The sequence below is a fragment of the Capsicum annuum genome, chromosome 12 (assembly GCF_002878395.1).
Source record: "Capsicum annuum cultivar UCD-10X-F1 chromosome 12, UCD10Xv1.1, whole genome shotgun sequence".
Taxonomy (NCBI): Eukaryota; Viridiplantae; Streptophyta; class Magnoliopsida; order Solanales; family Solanaceae; genus Capsicum; species Capsicum annuum.
The window spans coordinates 194,623,318-194,630,329 of record NC_061122.1 but is presented as its reverse complement, the minus strand read 5'-3'; positions in this window follow the sequence as shown (position 1 = coordinate 194,630,329).

Sequence of the window (7,012 nt, the reverse complement as noted above, 5' to 3'; positions counted from 1 at the left end):
GAGCCTCTTAGTACTAAAAGAAATAATGATTTTCTAAAATCTTAAGTCTGGATTATTTATTAGGTCCCGATATTTAAAGATAACTTAAACCCAACCTAACCTGAATCAGAATTTTAAACCATAAACCTTATACTTTAGACTTGATAGCAATTCCACTCATTCAAACTCTATTTCACGCAATTTCAATTGATCAAAGGAGAAAAAAGTATAAAAATTCCACCTCTGATATGTGTGTTGAAGCTACTCCCAGTCTTAAATTTATTAACTTTGTATAGTGCTTCAATTTGAGAAGCAAATTTGTAAGTATTACAGTTGTATCTATTGAGAACTTTATTTTTAAGTTAAAATATTTAGGTTCATGGGAGTAGTATAACAATAAGGGTGCTAAAATACATGTAGGTATGAATTTTGGAATAAGTAATAGAAATGGGGAAGTCTTGAGTACCAAATATTGCTAAAAATTGGCCAATGAAGGTCAATAAAAATGTCTAGAATCTTCTAAGTGTTGGTGTACTCAATGACAGAACTTACGATCATAGTATAAAAATACAATCGAATGTTGGATTATTGGAAAGGGTACAAATTTCCTTTAAAAAGGTGCTCATCGCACGGGCATATTCCTCAATCTTTCTATCACAGTATGATAGTGGTACGTGCATATCTGATGTGACATACGCTCAGTAAATTGAGGATGTCCCTATGATATAAAGGTACAATTGTACCTTCATTGCGTGATCAAAGAATTAGATCATCTAATATGATGTTCCCTAGTACTTTTGGGGAAACCTTTCTATAATAGAAAAACACAACCATATCTTTATTGCACGATCATAGGAAGGGTCGTTTGAGTATTTTATTACAACTTTTTTCACACTTTAAAATTTTAATTAACTTTTTTTGATGTAAGTAGAATGGCACCCAAAACATAGATAAAGCTGAAGAAGGACATCTCCAAGAAGAGGGCACCCAAAAAAGCACATATGGCCTCAGAGAGTGAGCCAAATAGCTCTAGTGCTATCGAGATAGAGCATTCTACTAGATTGTTAGATGAACAATACACTTCTTATACCAAAATACTTATGTACAAAGAGATTGAGTAGGCTAAGCTACTACATTTACCACCTTGGTAGAAGATGCTACCCCCCATCAATTTTTCTTAGTATGGAGAGAGAGGACAAGATACATAACACGATGGTGGTTAAAAAGATGAGGAGATGAGCTCCTTGGAAGAGGAGGAAGAATACAACACTAAAACCTCTGAGGGTGCTGGTGCTACCCTACTTCAAAGGGGTTTTGACTTGAGGCATAATATCTATGAGATCTAGTTGACTAACAGAGGAAATAAAAAGAGGATATTCAAGAAGAGCCCCAAATTTTGCCAGAGTCTCTATAGAAAATTTCAGAGTTGGTGCGGGGATTTGACAAGTATGAGTTAAGATGGATGATTAGATCCCTAAAAAAATATAGGTTAGAGTTCGTGAGAGAGTTCTATATAAACTATGCATCAATGTTCAAGAACATAACTCCCTCAATCAAGGAAAAAGACATGAGAAAGAAGCACCCGGTAGACATAATTAAAGTCTGGGACTATGAGGTAGATATTTCTGTCATGGCCATCTCTAATGTCTTGTTTGGTAACATATTTTAGCCAGTCAAAAAGACTCTAGAGTATGATTTTTGGAAGAATGATTTGAAAAATCGGAAAAGGTTGACCATGGATGAAAAAGATATGCATTAAAGGTGGCTGGTGAACCACATTGCAAAAAGTGGCAACAATATACAAGCATACACTAAAGTTCACAACCAAGGTTTGGTGGTTAGTGGTGATGTACCACATTGCAACCACAATAAATAATAACACATTAGGTGAGACCATTGTCAACCTAGTAGCTACTTTTATGGCTTAATTAGATCTTAATATCTCGCAGGTCATTCCATAGGAGATTTCAGATAGAGGAAAAATTTTAGCACTACATTACTATTTCCCAATCTCACCACTCAGTTATTGACAAAATTCATATGTCTAAACTCTAGATGTAGTATATATACTTATCTAGACAACAAAGATTACGAATATGGTTCTATTAAGTACATGAGAAACCCAGAGATTCTAGCCTGGGGTGTTGAAATACCTAGGGTAGAAGGGTGTACCACAGATAGTGAGATCTAATTGTCTAAAGCTGGTGCTACTTCATCCACTTTCCAACCAACCACAACACCCATAGGTTCCCATCTATATATCTCTATTAGATATACATTTATCCTTACTACTCAATTGGAGTAGATCTTGAGGATATAGGCCTTACATAATACTAAGATTATAAGGTTGGAGGGCGGGGTAAAATCCTATGTAGCTGATGAGGTTAAGAAATCAGTGTGGGTGGATTACTCCTATTTTGACAAATTTGAGAGTCGGATAACAATGAAGGATGTGAAGGTCTATGAAATTACTACTGACTTCATTGTACTAAAATAAGTAGTTAGGGAGCTTACTGAGTGGACTATGAAATTTAAGAGGGGGTGAATTGAAATCTTTTTCTAAGTCAAATGATCAGCTTTGTCAGTCAACAATCCTGCATGTTAGTATGCATAATAAAATAGAAATAAACTGAAAGTAGAAACTAAAATATAACAAAGAACATATAACTTTATACTAGCTCGGATCACTAGTGTTGTGCCTATTCCAGTCCCCTTGGTTATTAAGGGTTTTCATTAGAGCTTGAAATATGAATGAGTTATAGTGGAACTGAACAAGTTTTTAATGTCAATCTATAGTTATCCAGATGTTGTGACACAACCTCAACTATCATAAATAAAGGTGTAACTCAATCTTTTTCTTTTTGTTAATACTATAAAATGATAGAATTACAAAGATTTATGAAGGCTCAAAGATGAGACAGAGTGATAATTTCCTGTAAAGATGTGTTCAAATTCTTTTATCTTCAATGCCTTTATGTAATCTTCATAATCTGCTGCTTCTTTTCTCTAAAATAAAAACCCAAAGGATTTTATTTCAATCAAGGATTTGTATGGATTTGATTGAGGACTCATATATTTAGCTTGTCTCTATCAGATATGTCCATGCATATGACATGTTGTTTTCTTTGCTAGATTGAAGTGTCATATTCATACATGTCCATATCAAATATGTCCATATAGAGAATATGACCCTTTTACTTATACAGTCTTCATGAAATATTGCCTTGTACTAATTTACTCCTTTGATTGCTCACCGAGATTTGCTCCTTATATGGGAATCTTTTGGTTCCTTATTTTTAGGATCTTCTAATGTCATTTGTTTTTTGAATTAATTCCTTCTATATAATTCCATGATCTCCTAAGACTTCTTCCCATTAGAATATCTTCTAGATTTGATCTTGCATATTTATCATATTAGTTTGTCATTATTAAAATAATATATGATTATAGGAGGCTAACAATAGCCCCCTTTTTAATAATGACAAAGTAAACGTCAGTTAACTTCCTTATTTATGGACCTCTCCCTAATTGGTAGTTGGTTCCCCATTATATGCAACAAGATCCCCCTTACATAAATATCCCCTAATTAAAATAATTCCTCCTGATAGACTGATGGGAAGATTTATCCCACTTTCGCATAATTAAAAAGAAAAAATAGACAGAAAATAAAGGCAAGCAAGTAGTGATAAACTCGCGCAAACAAAGTTAAACAAGAACAGTCCAAAAAACAACCAACAAGTTAAGAGAGGGGTGAAATAGAGTGCTCCTTATGTAGACCTAAGGATAAAAGGACATGCCCCCTTTGAATAGAAAGAGTATTTGTTAGGAACCAACTTAATATTTCATGAGGAAATTGGTGATGGTATTCTAAATTTTACGAAAGAATTTTTTATAAGAGCATTCCACTTTCTAGAGAAGTTTGAATAGTAGTTTTGCACAAATATATAGAGATTTTTAGAGTTTTTGATCTATTGATGCTCCATTGATGAAGCTAACTTAGGAAAAGATTAAGTTTTTGTGGTCCGATGCTTGTGAGGGTATTTTTTTAGAAGCTGAAGCATAAGTAAACTTCTGTGCTAGTTTTGACCCTACCAGAGAGTACTGAGGGGTTTGATGTATATTATGATGCATCCCATATGGGATTGGCTTATTTTTAGATGCATCATGGTAAGGTAGTAGCCTATGCTGCAAGGTATCTTCAGGTTTATGAGAGGAATTGCCCCACTTACTATCTAGAGTTGGCGGCAGTGGTATTTGCTTTGAAAATATGGTGCTATTATCTGTATGGGGAGTATGTAATTTTTTGAGGCCTTTTTGTTAGACAAGATCCATTTTTAGGTATGTTTTGCAGAAAATCATGACTTGGATGATAAGTTTATTAAAATGGTGAAAAAGGTGTTTTTGGCTATTTTTGGAGTGGTTATGGATTATTGGGATATTTTCCAGCTTGATCATGATCAAAGCATGTCCAAGAATTGAAGAAAAGCTGAAAAATGACTCTTGACACCTACTAAGTTGACCCACGAACAACAGGTACACAAAACAGGTACCAAAAGTCTGAAATCTCGAGAGCTGACTTGTAGGAAAATTTCACATCTAGTACCTGTGGTCCGTACCTGCACTCGGAGTAGACCGTAGGTACCACTTACGCCCGTGCCCAAACCGCAGGTGCAGGAAGCGGGTAGCCATCGACTCTGTTTTCTCATATTTTATTTCAGCTTAGTTTTTAGGGTTTTATCTTGTTCTACAAATACCCCTTATGTAAGTTTTAGTAGAGGATCGACACTTTTAACACTTAGAAACATATTTTGATTTCAAGATCGTTATTTGATCTTGGGATTTCATTATGCCGACTTTGATTGATTATTCAGTTATGGTTGTGGGTTTTTCTTTATCTTATCATTGCAAATTCATATTTGCTTTCCAATATGAATATGATTGATTTCTTAACAGGCATGAGATGCTAAAAACTCATAGCTAGGGTTGTGCAAACCCTGACTAATTAACGAAGTAGGGAAAGGGCGATTGTTGAATTAAACTAATACACAAGGCATGAATTGTTTTATTGTTATTATAATAGTTGTCTTAGCGATTGAAAATGTTAAGATCTCACCTAGATTTTTCTACTTGCTCTAAAAAAGGGTAGTGACTAAGAAAAAATAGTGACAATAGTAATTTGGGAGTTAATAGTCGATCTGTTGCAGTACAATGGTATATCTAAATGATTATTAGTCTTCATCTAATATAACTTGAGACTCAAAAGGTGATAGTTAACAGGGACCAGGATAAGGGTTAGTAACGCAACATCCTAAGGCTCAATAGGTAAAGGGTGAAATCCTCCTACTCATCCAAAACACTATAGGAGGTGCATAACTTATTAGTTCCACATGGAAAGTGTTGGATGGGTTTAACAATGCATGATACACCTACGCAGTTAAGATACTAGTGAGAATACAATAGTAGTATTCTTTGATAATTAATTTCTCCCAGAGTTAATATTGTTACTTGCTCAAGATTACTACAAACTAATTCCCCTACTTAATTTCAAGTATTGTCTGTAAAATTCAACCGCTAATAACTGCAAACCACGTGTTCCCTTTGGGTTCGACCCCAACCTTAGTTGGGTTACTATATCTTGAGAGCGACTGTTTCATCATCCAAAATGAGGTGTTGCTTTGACACCATTAATAAATTAGTACCATTGTCGGGGAACACGATGTTGACTTTTGGATTGAAGTTGTTGCTATTTTTAGTTTTTTACTTTTTACTTAGCTAGGCATACGCCAGTGTATGTCTAGTACAGGGAGTAGAGAAGACCCTTTACTTCCACTGATATTAGAGAATATCCTACAATCACATAGTAGGATGTCACAACCAAAAAGGGACAATCTCCCTAAAGATGGAGTTCAGGAAGATGTTGAGAGGTAGACAGTAGTCTGCCGAATAACGCTCGGTGAAGATCAAAATTTAAGCCACCCTCAAGTGATCCAAACATATCAATTTGTTTAGCTGTGTGTTGATAATGATGATTTGGAATATGATGATCCAGCTTATACATGAGACACTATTCCTGCTTCCTTATCTCCTGTTGTGAATTTCAATATCTCTAGCATTATGATTCAGCTCGTATACTTGAAAGGTGTGTTTGTGGGGTTGCCAACAGATGATTCAAACATGTATTTGGAAAATTTTGTTAGGACATGCACTTTATGTACCATACTGGGGATAGATCAGGAGACGCTAAGACAGAGACTTTTTCTTTTTAACTTACTGAGGAAGAATCATTATGGCTTGGGGAATTGTCAAGAAAAGCTATTACTACATGGAAGGAGCTACACTGACAGTTCTTGAATAGGTTTTTTCCTCTACCTAATGTATTGCAGCTCAAGGATGAGATTTACAATTTCAGGCAGCTTAACTAAGAGTCTATGTATGATGCATGGTTCTAATTAAAGAAGAGACTGAGTATGGTACCCAACCACTAGATATTAGGGATAAATTTGTTAGGGATACTCTATAGAGCCCTGACTACTAATTCCAGAGCAATAGTAGGCACTATTTCTGGAGGAGACTTTATGAGATTACAATTGGAGATACCTTTGGGTATAATGGATCAAATGTTATTCACTAACTGAGGGCGGTAAACTTGAGAGATTGAGAGAGGTTTTGATGTTTATAACATGGGAGTTTCTAGTACACAGATAGTAGCTAAGGACACTTTAGCCCAAGACATCTCACTATTACAGACAAAAATTTATGAGTTAGTCAAGAAATTTACAACCATCAATTCTTCTAAAGTTCATGAACATGGGATATCTGAGAAGGCGAAGTGTGTGGATCGTCAATTGGTGGGTTTCCAATACCAAGGGAAAAGGAATCATAGTTGGAAAAATCATGATGAGAATTATAAATACATTCCCCCTAGTAGACGAGATAAAAAGTAGAATAGATAAGATGTTTACCATATTGATGAGGGGTCAAAAGAGCCAAGTAATTTGCTTGAACAAACTTAAATTTGGAATTTCAGGACTAG